Source organism: Panthera uncia (assembly GCF_023721935.1).
Source record: "Panthera uncia isolate 11264 chromosome A3 unlocalized genomic scaffold, Puncia_PCG_1.0 HiC_scaffold_11, whole genome shotgun sequence".
In the NCBI taxonomy this organism is placed as follows: domain Eukaryota; kingdom Metazoa; phylum Chordata; class Mammalia; order Carnivora; family Felidae; genus Panthera; species Panthera uncia.
This window is the reverse complement of record NW_026057578.1, coordinates 60,874,464-60,891,653: the sequence shown is the minus strand read 5'-3', so window position 1 is coordinate 60,891,653 and position 17,190 is coordinate 60,874,464. Positions and strand designations below refer to the sequence as shown.

The 17,190-nt window shown below is 42.7% G+C and overlaps 1 protein-coding gene across 5 annotated transcripts in view; it reads right to left on the bottom strand.

Moving 5' to 3' along the window:
• FAM178B (family with sequence similarity 178 member B) overlaps positions 1–17,190 on the bottom strand; it is a 113,625-nt gene that overhangs the window by 52,250 nt on the left and 44,185 nt on the right. The window lies entirely within an intron of this gene.

Below are 17,190 nucleotides of genomic sequence, written 5' to 3'. Positions count from 1 at the left end.
TCTAGACCTTTTATTCATGTGAGTAAGGGTGTGTACAGGATAGGTGATGCCGTCCCCAGGCCACCTCTCCTCTCTCCTGCCCTCTGTAACTCACACCACTGCCTGGTGTCACCTAACACCATTGAGCATTCCTGGCCCCCAGTGTGTAGGACAGACTTGTATTGTGCCAAACCACTGAACCACTCATAGCTGCTAGAACTAGGTTCTGCTGCAAATAACAAAAAGACTGAAAACAAAACAAAAAACTACCTGGGCTTAAATAAGCTAGAATTTTTTTCTCTCTGATGAAAAAGTGTGGAAGTGTGTGGGCCACACTGGTACAGGGACCTGACTGATTGGGAGGATCTTGGGTGCCTGTTTTCTGCTCTGCTGTTCTCGGCATGTGCTTCTCCTCCTTAAGATCACCTCATGGTCCAGGATGGCTGCCAGAGGCCCAGCTGTCACATCTCAACTCCAGGCAACCACTTCCTTGCTTTGCTACCTCAGTATGCACTCTTGGGTTATTTTTAATGATGTAAGGTCCCCTCAGTATGACTCAGGAAGGTGGTATCAAACCACCCTGTCACATTTAAAAAGCAAGAATTTGAGGGGTGCCTGGGTGGCTCGGTCAGTTAAGCATCCGACTTCGGCTCAGGTCATGATCTCATGGTCCGTGAGTTCGAGCCCCATGTCAGGCTCTGTGCTGACAGCTCAGAGCCTGGAGCCTGTTTCAGATTCTGTGTCTCCCTCTCTCTCTGCCCCTCTCCTATTCATGCTCTGTCTCTCTCTGTCTCAAAAATAAATAAACGTTAAAAAATTTAAAAAAAAAAAAAAGCAAGAATTTGAGACTGATTTAGACTCAACCAAAACCTTCCCAGTAACATCCCTGAATGCATGGCCTACCAGGTTTTCTCTCACTTTGGATTTGTGAACCTCAGATTTCTGGAATATTCCTGATCTTTAGATTAAAATGAAACAGAAGATAACCAAATGCTGACGAGGATGTGGAGCAACAGGAACTCTCATTCTTTGCTGGTGGGAATGCAAAATGCTACAGCCATTTGGAAGACAGCCTGGTAGTTTCTTTCAAAACTAAACATACTCTTATCATACAATCCAGCAATTTTGTAATTTATAAATACAAATCCTTGGTATTAACCCAACTGAACTGAAAATGTACAGCCACACAAAAAGCTGCATGTGAACGTTTATAGCAGCTTTTCTCATAATTGCCAAAAACTAGAAGCTACGAAATGTCCTTCAGGAGGTGAACAGGTAAACAAACTGTGGTACATCTACACAATGGAATACTTCTAAGTGATACGAAGAAATAAGCTATCATGCCATGAAAAGGCACCTCCAATACATATTGCTAAGTGAAAGGAGCCAATCTGAAAAGGTTACACACTGCATGATTCCAATTATATGACATTCTGGAAAAGGCAAACTCTAGAGACCACAGAGATCGGGGGTTACTAGGAGCTTGGAGGGAGAGGGGGAGGAACGAACAGGTGGAGCACAGAGAGTGTTCAGAGTGGTGAAACTGCTGCATATGATACAGTAATGATGGACACGTGCCATACATTCACCAAAATGCACAGGATGTACAACACAAAGAGTGAACCCTAATTTAAACAATGGCCTTCAGTTAATGAGAATGTATCAATAATGGCTCATCAATCCTAACAAATATAGCATACAAACACAAGATGTCAGTAGTAGAAAAAACTATGTGTGTATTAGGTTGGGAAAGTGGCGGGGGAGGGGGGGGGCGGGGAAGTATGTGGGCACTGCTTTCCAATCAAATATTCCATAAGCCTAACACTGTCCTAAAACAACAACAACAACAACAACAACAACAACAGAAATGAAGAACTTCTTAAAAGAAGAAAAGAAACAGAGGGAAAGGGCTCCACACACAGCACCGTGGGCAGCACATCCCTACAGTCTAAGGGATGGTGGTGTTTGTTGTATTCCAGATCAAGGACCCTGCTGAGAACCGAATGCAGTAGTTCTCAGACTCATCTGCACATTCTGGAATCACTTTAGGGAATAGCTTCACAAGTTACTGCCACCTGTGTCCCACCTCTCGTGACTGTGGTTTAATTAGGCTGGCTTGGGCTCTGGAATTTAAGAAAAAAATCCCAAGTGACTCTACAATGCAGCCACCTTGGGAAACCAGCGAGCTAATGAAAGCCATGGCCTTCGCACCAGAACTGCACTCGGGGTCTCACCCTCACATGCTCTGGCAGATGCTGAGGGTGGGGTGGGTGTGGGGAGGAACCCACAGAGGGAAGTCCCCGCTCCATGTACACCCACAGCTCCCAGCCTTGCCTCCAAGGCGAAGGAGCCCAGGGGTCCTCAGCCCTGGCTGTTTACTGGAGTCATATGGGGAGGTTTTAAAATGTCCCTGCCCGGGCTGCACCCCATAACAACCTTAAAGGGCAGAACCCTGGCCTTGGCATGTTTTAAAGCTCAGACATAGTCCTGGGGGAGCTTTTTGATCAGGGTCTGAAAGACAAACATTAAGAAGTGTTCACCATATTATTGTATGAGGTGTGTGCACTTGGCCAAAGTCCTCATAACCTGGCACTTTCTCAGTCTGGCTGCACATTAGAATCAGGGAGCTTTAAAAGTCTGTGCCAGGCACTGTCACGTGTTCCAGGAGCAGACCCAGCTGGGCCTCAGCAGAAGCCATGGAGAGGCAGCACACAACTCCTGATGTACAGGTGGTCAGACAGAGAGGCAGGTTAGGAGGCAAATGCTCCAGAAGTCAGGGGCACAAGGGAGATGCCGGCTGGGTTGGGGTGATGCGTACATGCCTGTCCCCATGGGGTCCCTGCATTCTGACCTTGGAGGACAGGATAGCACATCTGGAGTTTGGCTTGCACACACAGCTCCACAGCTGACCGACCGCACAGGATCAGAGGGGCTGGTGGGAAAGATGCTGATGTCCGCTGCAGGCAAGGCACACATTCCCCAACACTCAGCCACACATTCAACGAATACCACCCGAGTCCTACTGTATGCTGGCTTGTGTAGCTGCCAGGAACTCAAGAGAACTTAAAACAAAGACAAGTGAAGCCATGGTCCCTGCGCTCTAGAGCTCACAACTTAATGGGTGAGATGAGTCAAAGAATCCGCCCATCAACTATGACCAGAGCCACAGAGAGTGGAAAGGGAGTGAGAGGGGGGACACGGCTGGGTAGGGCAGGGCAGACCTTCCCAATGAGGCAACGCCAGAGGGGCTCACTGGTCCAGGGCAGAGATGGAGTTAGGAAAGCAAAAGCTAGGAAGATGCTGAGAAGAGGGAAGACACCATCTAGGGAGGAGAAAGTGGCGCATGCAGAGACCCCAGAGCAGGAGGGGAGATGAGCAGAAAAGGCCAGGGAGGCTGGAGCACAGAAAGCAAGGCAGAGAAGATGATAAAGCGAGCTGGACTGAGGGTCCAGCCAAACACATAGGAGACCATGTGTCACACAGACAGTGTGAAGACTGGGCTTTCCAGCCACCTGATTATCTGAGAAAGGGTGCTGTGGTGATTAAATGAGATAGGTGAAGCCCTGGACTCAGTGCCTGGCACAAGATGTCTAGAAATGTGAACTATTATTTTCAAGGAAACAACTTTTATTATCACAATAGACAATAGTATGTTTTTAAAAGGAGGATCAATTATGAAGTTGAATTACTGTTATTGTCAGGTTCCAACCGGAGACTTTGAAGGGGCCATGCCGAGCAAATGACAGCTCTGAGAGGGCTGGGGGATGGGATCTCCAGGGTGGTCCTCACGGTGTTTGCCTGCTTATTTGGGTCTGTATAGTGTTCTCACAGTACCAGTGTGGGGATTAAGAATACAGCTGGATCCCAGCCTGTCTCCTTGGCCCGGGGTAGAGGCACCTGCCCCGTGAAGGTTACCCCCACATGAACAGAGGGCCAGGCCCTGGGCCCAGCACAGACATACTCCTTGCATGTGATGGTGACTGCCATACCACAACAGGAGATGGAATCCACTGGCAAGGCTGCGTGGAGCTCCAATGGGCAGGTGTCCACAGGCAGGGCCTCCATCTGGAGAGGCTCCCGGAGGCTCTGAGGGGGTTGCCTCCTACCACCCCAGCAGGAGGCTGTCCTGACCACCATGAGAGGCAGATCAGGTGAAGTGGGGACAACTCCTAATAAGACAGTGAAGAGTAGAAAGGGTCAATTGAATCTACAGACTAAGGGGTTGTTGACCGCTTAGAAATCATCTGAGAAAACAAAAACAAAAACCAATCATCTGAGAATAGAGTGAGACAGAAATGGCCAAAACAGAACTAGAGAAATTAAGATGAGAACTTGTGCTCCTTAGCTCCTTTGGTTTATCTAACAACCTCTGGGTCATAAAGAAATACATTTTCATTTTGATAACAGCTATCATATTGTGAGTAGAATCCACTATATACCAGGTGCCTCACCTAAGTTATTACCACCAACTCTGAAAACAATCCTGAGTGCTCAGTGCTGGCCACTTGGGTGAGGACTCTGTCAGTCTGATGGCCAAGCTCCATCTGCGTCCTGATACTGCTCCATGCTGCTGCAGGGTTCTTCCCAAGGGAGTGGCTGTCAGACATCCTGTCTCCACTCCATCCACCCCATCTTATGCTCTGTCACCCATTATGCATCCCCATGTTCCCACGATATGTCAAATTTCCCAGCAAGGCGTCAGCCTACAGCTCTAATCAAAGAATGCTTTTGTTGCCCTCCAAAACTTTTTTCATGGTGCATGTCTATCATTAAAGTTTTTTAAATTTATACCTCCAACAAACATACATTTATAAGCTCTACAAATGTACCATTATGCTAATATGCCATATACATGATATATTAAAAAGAGAAGTTAAAAAACATGAGCTACGGGGCACCCGGCTAGCTCAGTCAGTAAAGCATGTGACACTTGATCTTGGGGTTGTGACTCTGAGTCCCATGTTGGGGGTAGAGATTACTTAAAAATAAACTCTTAAAAAAAAAGGTTGAGCTACTTAAAATTTTTTTCTAAATAATTTGTAATGTTTAATTTTTTAATTTTTGAGAGACAAAGTGCAAGTGGGGGAGGGGCAGAGAGAGAATGTGTGTGTGTGGGCGGGGGTGGGGGTGGGGGGAGACACAGAATCTGAAGCAGGCTCCAGGTTCCAAGCTATCAGCACAGAGCCCGACCTGGGGTTTGAACTCACAAACTGTGAGATCATGACCTGAGCTTAAGTTGGACGCTTAACCGACTGAGCCACCCAGGTGCCCCAAGTTTGAGCTACTTTTGACACACCAGTAAAAAAAAATGAACTACTATGATTTAAATTTCCACCTTAAAAAACTGGAGGAAAATAGAACAGATCAAACCCCAAACAAGCAGAATTTGAAAGGAAATAAAGGTAAGCAGAAATCAATGAAACAGAAAACAGAGAAACTCTAAGGAAAATCAATGAAACCAAAAGCTGTTTCTTTGAGATCAATAAAGGTGATAAACCTGTAACCCAAATGTTTGGGAAGAAGAAAGAAACAAATTACCAATATCAGAATGACAAAGAGGCCATCATCACTGATCCAACAGACTTCAAAAGGATAATAGGAGAATATTATGAACAAATTTATGCCATTAATTTGACAACTTAGGTGAAATAGATGCAAAACAACAGAGCTCACTCAAGAAGAAACAGGTAATGTAAATAGCCACATATCTACTTTTAACAATTGGATTTGTAATTAAAAATCTTCCCATAAAGTAAACTCAAGGTCCAGATGGTTCCACTGGCTAATTTTACCAAACATTTAAGGAAGAAATAATACCAGTTCTACACAAACTTTTCCAGAATACTGAAGAAGAGCAAATACCTCTTAACACATTCTATGAAGTCAGTATTACTCTGACACCAAAACCAGAAAGAGAAACCTACAGACTATTATCTTTAGCGAACATAAATGTTAAGAGTTCTAAACAAAACTTTACCAGATTGAATCCAATAAAATATATGAAATTAATACATCATAACCAAATAGGATTATTCCAGAACGCAAGGATGCAAAAATAAACATTCAAAAATCAGTCAATGTAATTCACCATGTTAAGGGACTGAAGAAGAGAGGCACCTGGGTGGCTCAGTCGGTTAAACATCTGACTTCAGCTCAGGTCACAATCTCCTGGTTCATGAGTTGGAGCCTCACATCAGGCTCTGTGCTAACAGCTCAGAGCCTGGAGCCTGCTTCAGATTCCGTGTCTTCCTCTCTCTCTGCCCCTCTCCCACTCACACTCTGTCTCTCTGTCTCTCTCTCAAAAATAAACATTTAAAAAATTTTTTAAAAATTCTCAGCAAAGTAGGAGTTTATCAAGTCTGTAGGATAAAGATCAACATGCAAAAATCGATTATAGAGTAGTACAAAATGAACAATTTGAAAATGAAATTAAGAAAACAATTCATTTTGGGGTGCCTGGGTGGCTCAGTCGGTTAAGCATCCTACTTTGGTTCAGGTCATAATCTCACGGTTTGTGAGTTCGAGCCCTGCATCAGGCTCTGTGCTGACAGCTCAGAGCCTGGAGCCTGCTTCAGATTCTGTGTCTCCCTCTCTTTCTCTGCCCCTCCCCTGTTCGCACTCTGTCTCTCTCAAGAAAATAAACATTAAAAAAAAAAAAGGAAAGAAAACAATTCATTTTATAATAGTATCAAAAATAATAAAATACTCAGGAATAAATTTAGCAAAAGAATTGCAAAACTTGTACATCAAAATGTAGAAAGAAACTAGGGCACCTGGGTGGCTCAGTGGGTTAAGGGTCCAACTTTGGCTCAGGTCATGATCTCACAGTTCGTGAGTTCAAACCCCACGTCTGGCTCTGTGCTGACAGCTCAGAGCCTGGAGCCTGCTTTGGATTCTGTGTCTCCCTCTCTCTCTGCCCCTCCCCTGCTCGTGCTCTGTTTCTCTCTGTCAAAAATCAATAAACATTAAAAAAAAAAAAAAGAAAGAAACTGAAGATCTAAATAAATGGAGAGACATCCCATGTGCATGGATTGGAGGGCTTAATATTCTTAAGTCTGTCAATCTGCCCCATATTGATCTATAGATTCAGTGCAATCCCAATAAAGACTCCGGCAGAATTTTTTTTTTTTTGGTAGAAAATGACAAGCTCATTCTAAAATTTATATGAAAATGCAAAGGACCTAGAAGAGCCAAAAAAGTTTCAGAAAGAATATGAAGTTGAAGGATTTAAACTATCTGATTTCAACACTTATAAAACTACAGTATAAAGACAGTGGGGATAAAATTAGACCTATAAGTCAATGAAACAAACTAGAGTTCAGAAATAGACCCACACATATATGATCGATTGGTTTCTGAATAAACATACCAAGTTAATTCAATTCAGTAAGAATAATCTTTTCAACAAATGTGTTGAAAATGTGTTGGTAATATTGTATAGCCATATGTTGAGAAATTAAGCTTAACCTTACACCAGTGAAATGGACCACTGACCTAAAAATGTAAGGCTAATTATAAAGTATTAAACTTATTTTAATTATAAAAAGTGTAAATTATAAAACTTAATTATGAAATTTGTAGAAGAAAACAAGAAAAGATCTTGGCGACCCAGGTTTCACAAATATTTCTTACTTTTTTTAAAAGTTTTTTTTATGGTTATTTTTATTTTTGAGAGAGACAGAGCATGAACAGGGGAGGGACAGAGAGAGAGGGGGACACAGAATCCAAAGCAGGCTCCAGGCTCTGAGCTGTCAGCACAGAGCCCTACGCGGGGCTTGAACTCACAAACCATGAGATCATGACCTGAGCCAAAGTCAGATGCTTAACCTAACACTCAACTGACTGAGCCACCCAGGTGCCCCTCACAAATATTTCTTAAATACAACACTAAAAACACCAACGATAAAACATCAATAAATTGTACGTCATTAAAACATAAAAACGTTTGTTCTTCAAAACATACGGTCATACAAATGAAAAGGAAAGCCACAGACTAGGGGAGAATATTTGCAAAAAATGTACTGACCAAGAACTGTAATTAGAATATATACAGGGGACACCTGGGTGGCTCAGTCAGTTGGGTGTCCAACTTTTGATTTCTGCTCATGTCATGATCTCACAGGTTCATGGGTTTGAGTCCCATGTTGGATTAGCTCTGCACTGTCAGTGCAGAGCATGCTTGGGATCCTCTCTCTCCCTCTCTCTGCCCCTCCCCTCTGCTTCTTCTCTCTCAAAATAAACTAAAAAAAAAAAAAGAATATATACAGAACTCTTACAATTCAATAGGAAGACAACCCAATAAGCAAGTGGACCAAAAAACTAAGTAGACATTTAACTAAAGACACACAGATGGCAAATAAGCTGATGCAAAGATCACCAGTCCTTAGGGAAATGAAAATTAAAAGCACAATGAGCTACCGCTACATACCTATTAAAAAGACTGATTAGAGGCCCCTGGGTGGCTCAGTTGGTTGAGCACCTGACTTCAGCTCAGGTCACGATCTCACGGTTCATGGGTTTGAGTCCTGTGTCAGACTCTGCTATTAGCACAGAGCCTGCTTTGGATCCTCTGTCCCCCCCCCCCCCCCCGCTCCTCCCCCACTCATTCTCTCATTCTCTCTCCCTCCCTCTCTCTCTCAAAAGTAAACATTAAAAAAAAAAAAAAAAAAAGGACTGACTATACCTAAGTGGTGGAAGGATGTGGAACAACTGGAACTCTCCTACACTGCTGGCAGGGAAATGGCAGGGTCACTTTAGAAAACAGTTTGGCAATTTATTATTATTTTTTTCTTTTGAGAGAGAGAGAGACAGAGAGAGACAGAGCAAGTGGGAGAGGGGCAGAGAGAAGGAAAGAGAGAGAATCCCAAGTAGACTCCATGCTGCCAGCACAGAGCCCGATGTGGGGCTCGAACACAGGAAGCTGTGAGATCATGACCTGAACTGAAACCAAGAGTCAGACAGACACTTAACCAACTGAGCCACCCAGGCTCCCCAGTATGGCAATGTCTTAAAAACTTAAACATACAGGGATGTCTGGCTGGCTCAGTTGTAAGAGGAGGAGACTCTTGATCTTGAGGTTTTGAGTTCAAGCTCCACATTGGGTATAGACATTACTAAAGAAAAAATAAACTTAAAAAAAAAAGCACTTTAAACATACATTTATCATATGACCCAGCCTATCCACTCATAGATATTTACCCCAAGGGAAAGAAAGCAAATGTCCATATAAAGACCTGCATAAGAATGTTTACAGCAGATTTTAATAGCCCCCCAAACTGAAAGAAAAAAAACCCAAATGTCCATCAGTAGGGATAGGATATCCATACAATGAAATACCACTCAGCTATGAAAAGGAATAAACTATGGATACATACAACAACAAAGATGGATTTCAAATTATCCTGTGTGAAAGAAGCCAGACCCCCCCCAAAAAAAGTACCCATTGCATGATTCCATCTATTTATATAAAATTCTAGAGAATGCAAACTGATCTGTAGTGACAGAAAGTAGATCAGTGGTTTCCTACAGACAAAAGGGAAAGGAGAGATAAATTTATTACATAGATGCACAAGGAAACTTTGAGGGCATTGAACATCATTATCTTGCTAATGATGACAGTTTTATGGGTATATACATATGTCAAGTGAATAGATTGCATACTTTAAATATGTACAGGTTAATGTGTGTCAATTACATACCTCAATAAAACTTAAGAAAAAGAAAGATGGGTTAAAATGTAAATATAGGTGTTAATGTTTTCTTTTACACCTGGTGGCTCATCCCACCTCAAAGGTCCCCCACGCTGGAGACCCCTGGTCTAGAAAATCCTGTCTGACTTGCATTGTGTAGACTGTGGCCTCTCCTGACATCCAGGGGAGAGAGCTGGGAAAATCCTAGAAGATTAACTCTCTACTGGAGGTAACTTAAGATGAATACCAAAGTGTCAGGAGAAATACGATGTAAGTAAATCTATAAATACAAAACATGTGTTATGTGGATTGTGCATTAATTTTGCTCATAGAAATAATCACATGAAACTCTTAATAATAACTACTTGGGGAGAGGAAGTGGCCATTGGGAGTGGGTGGGCAGGGAAGCTTTCACTTTTAATTTTGCACCTTTCTCTAGTATTTGAATTTTCTTTTTTTCCTGGTATTTGAATTTTCTGCACTTAATATACATAGAATACTTTGAGATAATAACAACAGGGTTTACCTAGCTAACAAGGTTATTTGTCTCGGTTTTGTTTTGTTTTATTCTTTTTACAAGAAGCAATCTTATAAATATTATCTGAGAAGGAGCAAGAAAGGAAGGTAGAGAAGGAGAAAGGAGATAGAATACAAGCAAACAATGACAGAAAAGAAAGTGACCCGCAAAACAGAGGCCTGTCCAAGGGAGCGCCAAAGCCCCAATGACTATAATACTGGAGCCCTGGGGACAGAAAGAAAAAGCATGGTGACCACGTGAGGAAGAACAAAGTGTCCAAAGACACAAAGAAAATGAAACTAATTTTTTCTGAGAACTAAGTTTCTCGCCCACTTAAAAAATATCCAAAGAATGTACTGGCCAGGGTCATTTTATTTTGTTATATTCTCCCCCTCCTACACAAATATTATAGAAGCTGGTAAGGAATGGAATGGGTAGGTAAGAATGAACAACACTGTTGGAAGACGAAAGGACAGAACCTACGCGTGTTTTACTCCTTCTCTAGAGTGTTTCGATCTCATTGATAGGGCTCCTTTTCTCCAGGCACTGCTGCCTACTCAGTGTGCTGGCACAGTTACTGGCCAGTCCTACGCTGGCACAGCCAAAGCACGTTTGCTAAAGAAACGTGAGGTCATTTCTTTCAAGCAATTAATTGCACAAGAACATGTTTGCTTTCAAAACCAAATTCTGCCATTAAAAAAACAATTAGAGCTAATAAACGAGTTCGGCAAGGTTGCAGGATACAAGGTCTGTATACAAAAATCTGCTGTCTTTCTACACACCAGTAAGGAACAACCTGAAAAGAAAATGAAGGAAAAAATTCCATTTATAATAGCATCAAAAATAATAAAATACTTAGGAATAAATTTAACAAAAGTATAAGACACACTGATGAAAGAAATTAAAGAAGATCTAAATAAATGGGAAGATATTCCATATTTGTGGATTGGAAGACTCAATATTATTAAAATGGCAGTAATACTCAAAGTTATCTACTGATTCAACACAATCACTATCAAAACCCCAGCTGTCATTTTTACAGAGGTTCACAAGCCATCCTAAAATTAATATGGAAATACAAGAGACCCAGAATAGCCAAAATAATTTTGAAAAGAGCAAAGCTAGAAGACTCACACTTCCCAATTTCAATACTGCAAGCTGTAGCAATCAAGAATTTGGGGTACTGGCATAAGGATATATAACTCATGGAATAAAACTGAGAATCCAGAAATAAACTCTTGTATCTATGGTCAATTGATTTTCTTTCTTTTTTTTTTTTTTAATTTTTTTTTCAACGTTTTTTATTTTTATTTTTGGGACAGAGAGAGACAGAGCATGAACAGGGGAGGGGCAGACAGAGAGGGAGACACAGAATCGGAAACAGGCTCCAGGCTCCGAGCCATCAGCCCAGAGCCCGACGCGGGGCTCGAACTCACGGACCGCGAGATCGTGACCTGGCTGAAGCTGGACGCTTAACCGACTGCGCCACCCAGGCGCCCCTCAATTGATTTTCAACAAGGGTGCCAACTGAATGGAGAAAGAACAGTCTTTTCAACAAATACTGCTTTTCAACAATTGGATACCCACATGCAGAAGAATGAAGCTGAACCCCTATCTCACACCATATTAAAAAAAAAACCAACTCAGAGTAAATCAAAGAGTTAAATGCAAGAGCCAAAAGAATAAATCTTTCAGAAGGAAACAAAGGGAAAAATATTCATGACCTTGGACTAGGAAATGGTGTCTTATTTGACACCAAAAGCATAGGAAACAATAGGAAAATGTTAGATAAATTAGACTTCATCAAAATTTAAAACTTGTGCATCAAAGGCCACTAACAAGAAAGTGAAAACAAAAACCACAGAATGGGAAAAAATATCTGCAAATCACATATCTGGTGAGGGTCTAGTATCTAGAATATATACAGTTTTTTTAACGTTTATTCATTTTTGAGAGACAGAGTGCAAGCGGAAGGAAGGGTACCAAGAGAGAGGGAGACACAGAATCTGAAGCAGGCTCCAGGATTCGAGCTGTCAGCACAGAGCCTGACACGGGGCTCGAACCCACAAACCCTGAGATCAAGACCTGAGCCGAAGTCGGATGCTCAAACGACTCCCCAGGCCTCCCCAGGGGAGTCCCCTGACTCCCCTAGGCCACCCAGGCTCCCCAAGTATCTAGAGTATATAAAGAACTCCTGCAACTCAACAAAAAAAGACCAACAACCCAATCAAAACATGGGCTAAACTTGAACAGATGTTTCCCCAAAGAAGACATACAAATAGCCAATGAATATATGAACAGATGCTGAAAATCCTTAGTCATTAGAGAAATGCAAATCCAAACCACAAGATACCACTTAACACCCACTAGTTTTGGCTATTAAAAGATGGACAGTAACAAATGTTGGCAAGGGTGTGAAGAAACTGGAACCCTCCTACATTGTTGGTGGGAATGCAAAATGATGCAGCCACTTGAGAAAATAGTTTGGCAATCCTTCAAAAAGTTAAACATATAGTCAACATATGATCCAGCAATTCCACTCTTAAGTGTACACCCAAGAGAACTGAAAACACATGTCCCCATAAACATATGCGTGCAAATGTTTATCGTAGCATTATTCACAATAGTAAAAAAGTGGAAACAAAGCAAGTGTCCACCAACAGATGAATGGATAAAATACGGTACATCCATACAATGGAATATTATTCAGCCATAAAAAAGAATAAAGTACTGATACATGCTACAACATGCATGAACCTTGCAAATATTATGCTAAATGAAAGAAACCAGATACAAAAGGTCACACATTATATCATTACATTTATATGAAATGTCCAGAATAAGCAAGTTCATGGAGACAGAATGTAGATTAAGGGCTGCCAGGGGCTGGGAGGAGTGAGGGGTTGGGAAGTGACCACTGATGGGTATGAGGTTTTTTTCCGGGGTGATGAAAATGTTCTGGAATTAGTGGTGATGGTTGAGCAACTCTATGAATCATATTGAATCATACACTTTAAAAGAGTGAATTACATGGTATGTGAATTACATCTAAACAACACAAATTCTGTCCCAGTCTTGATAAATATTAACAACACTTCACTGTGCCTGCAACGGCCCCCACCATCCTCTGAGATCTGGCTTCAAACATCCAGTCTTATCTCCTAATCTACCCCTTTAAGGGAGCCCTACTCTCCCTTCCTCCTCGTCTTTGTTCCCAGTGCTCCCTCCTTCCCTTGCATCTCTCCCAAATCTGACCCGCAGGGCTGCAAGTCAGTGGTGCTATATAGCACCTACAGTGGAATACAGTCTGCAGATGGGTTCACAGTGGGGGTTTGGGGGGTTTGGTCTTTTAACTGAATTCATTACCAAGAGGAGATTTCACATACGTATTCTGACTACCGCAGGTTATACTGGCTGCTGACCCAACAGCCATGCTCCCCATCATCCCTGGTATTGTTTGGGTGTCTGCTCAAGGAAAGTGGGTCCACCCCAGCAGATGAATCATGTCAACCTGCTTATCTTTGCAGGGACTGGCCTGGGGTGGCTATTGGGTCGGTCAGGGCTCTGAGCTACAGGCAACAGAAAAAAAGCTCTGGGTGTTTAAATAGAAAGCAGTTTGTTATGTGTTAGAAGCCAATTGACGGTAAAGTTAATGAAGTTTAAGCTCTGAGGTCCTCACTGGCATGGCCCCCTGTGAATGTTCTAGGTTAGGGAAGGGAAGACAGGCTACAACCAATGGTCATTTCTACATGAACATTTCTAGATCTAAAGAGATCTAGAAGAAAGGGATCTAAACCTCCCAAGGTCCAGTATTTGGTATGACTTCTCTACTCACTCTAAATAAATGTCCTCTTTCATACTTATTTTTCCATGTTGATGAATTAGATGATCTAGATGTTATAATTACAGACAAGGATTTAAAGCAACTGTTATAGCTATGCTCAGAGTGGTAAATGATAATATGCTCATATTGAATGAACATGTAAGAAATCCCAGTAGAGAAATACAGACTATAAAAAAAAAATACAGAACTAAATGGAAATTCCAAACTAAAAATTCAAATATTAGAAAGGAGGCTGGAAAAGTGAGTCTCCAGGATTGTACCCTGGAGGGGGAGGGAGGATCAGGAGGCTAAAAATTCTTCAAACATAGTCATGCTGTTCAAATGGTATCAGTCAGAAAACATGGCAAATGTCCTCTAAAGGCTGTGACCCAATTCTGTCTAATGAAACAAAATGGAAAGTGTCCTGGTAAAACGAGAGAAAAATAAGAGAAAGGATGACCTCTTCTCCTCCACTCTTCTTTCTGCCTTGAACTGCTGTATCATGAGAACATGATGATGCTTGGAGCTATGGCAGCCATTTTGCAACCTTGAGGAGATATAGTGAGAAGGGTAACACAGAAGCTAAAACTGGAGCCCTGATACTGCAGATCCACTAAGCATACCATGGAACCCCTCACATGTGGATTTATTGTCATGTGAGACAATAAACTTTTCTTAATTGGGTATTTGTCACAGTCAAAGTTAAACTGACTAAAACACAGCTGCTCTTGAAAATGGAGAGATCTGGGGGCATTTACGTGGCTTAGTCAGTTAAGTGTCAACTCTGGATTTCGGCTCAGGTCATGATCTCATGGTTCATGAGGTTGGGTAGTGTTGGGCTGTCAGGCAGGGCTCTGAGCTGACAGCATGGAGCCTGCTTGGGATTCTCTCTCTCCTCTCTCTCTGCCCCTCCCCCTGTGCTTGCACATACACTCTCTCTCTCAAAATAAATAAACTTAAAAAAAAAAAAAAAGGAGAGATGTGTGAATACCAGACCTACTAGCCTCTTAGGGCAGGAACTCTCTAGTCACTCACTCACTTGGTCCCCACAGACAAGTGAGTTTGCCATCCCTGCCTTATATATCTTTTGAGAGATGATTCAACTGCCTTCTTTCTTACAAAGCACTTCCTGTTTCCAGCCTCCCTGCACCCCAACCCCACCTAGCTAGAAGTAATCTTCCTCTCCTTGGAATTCCCACAGTTTTGTGGTTGTGTCTATCTCCTGTTGTAATTGTGCATTTCATCTCCTCCCACTTGGCTGTCAGCCTTCTGAGGGCAGGAACCACACATTATTCATCCCTGTATCTTCCTCTGCCATCTAGCGAAGTACTGAACAGAGGAGACACTCAATGTATGTTTTCTAAATAAATGCATAAACATCCCTTGCAGTGAAAAATGTCAGTGTTCTGAAATATCCTAGCCTTCGAGCTCACCAAGGAGCTTTTAACAGGTGATGTGTGCTGCTTCTCAATGTAGGAAAGCAATATCCACCATACTCCAAAACTCCAGTGACCCCCGGACCTGAACCCTGCTCAGCCCTCAGCCCCAGTCATCCAGGGCACACCTGTAACAGTCCACTCTGAGGCCTGGGCCAGCCTTAGCTCTCCCTTTACTCAGGACTGTAAGACCTTCCCCAGGGTTGTCTGTGAAAAACAGCCAGTCACCACAAACTCCAGCAAGGGATGGAAATTTACACACATGCAAATCTCCCCATTTTACTAAAGAGAAAGGCCAGGCAACCTGAAAACACATACTTCGATTGCAGTTCCAAATTGGAGGGAAGGCAGCTCGCAGGTTCTGCCCTAGAGGGCTGTGTCCTACAGAGGACAAGGACACTCAGAGCACCTCAAGTTGCTAACAAATCCTGAGGAGCACGACTTCCTTTTATACCCATTCTAGATCTAATGTAACCTTACACATACTTCTTGAACTGGCGGTTGATTTTTAGTTCCAGCTTTTGGTAGATTCTCTGCTGGCACCTATTTATTTTATTTTATTTTATTTTATTTTATTTTATTTTATTTTATTTTTATTTTATTTTATTTACTTATTTATTTATAGTTATGGTAAAAGCCACGTAACATAAAAATTTCCCCTTAGCCATTTTGAAGTGCACAGTTCAGCAGTGTTAAGTACCCTCACACTGTTGTGCAACCATCACCACTGTCCATTTCCTGAACTTTTTCATCCTCCCAAACTGAAACTCTGTCCCCATTACACACTAACTTTCCACTGCCCCTTCTCCTGGGTCCTGGCAACCACCATTCCATGCTCTGTCTCTACGAACTTGATGCCTGTAGGTACTCCACATACGTGGCCCGTACAGTACTTGTCCTTTTGTGCCTGGCTTATTCACTCAGCATAATGTCCTCACAGTTCACCCATGTTGTAGCCTGTGTCAGAGATTTCCCTCCTTTTGAATGCTGAATAGTATTCCATTGCATGTATATACCACATTTTATCCACTCATCCGTCAGTGACACCTGGGTTACTTCCACCTTCTGGCTATTTGTGAATAATGCTACTATGAACCTGGGTGTACAAATACCTGTTTAAGTCCCTGCTTTCAATTCTTTTGTGGACCTGGACTTTGACCTTCCCCAAATCGTCAAGATCCCAACCTTGGCATGGAATTCTCTAGGCCAGTCTCTATCCCAAAGGGAAAGAAAGAGAAGCCCAGGCTGGGCTCTCAAGTGATACCATGAGAAACTCTCTGGAGCCAGAGGTGAACTGGCTGGGAACTTCAGAGCAGGATCCTGGCCCCTCCTGATGGGGATGATAAGACAAGTGAATCAGGGATGATGGAACAAGAAGCAAAAAAGAGTGGGATGTCCCCTCTGCCTCTGCGGGAGGAAACACATACCACGGCATGGAGGAGAGGAGCAAGACAAGGAAGGCCTCTGTTCCCCAAAAGGGCAGGCATGCCGCAGAGGAGGCCCCAGAGGTTCAAAAAAGGGCAGCTCGGGCTGCAGGGGCAGAGGTTATGAAAAGGGTGGGGATGCCCAGACTGGTGCTATTCAGAAGACCTCAGTTACAAGGGTCCCAGCGTGGGGATGGGGAATGGGGGAGGAGGGGAGGGGATGCGGGAGTCTGGAATGCTCTCATTTGACAGATGGGCCCCAGCTCAATCAACTCCTTAAGTACAAGAGGCACAAAAGCAGAAATCCAAAGGGCCAGTGGGG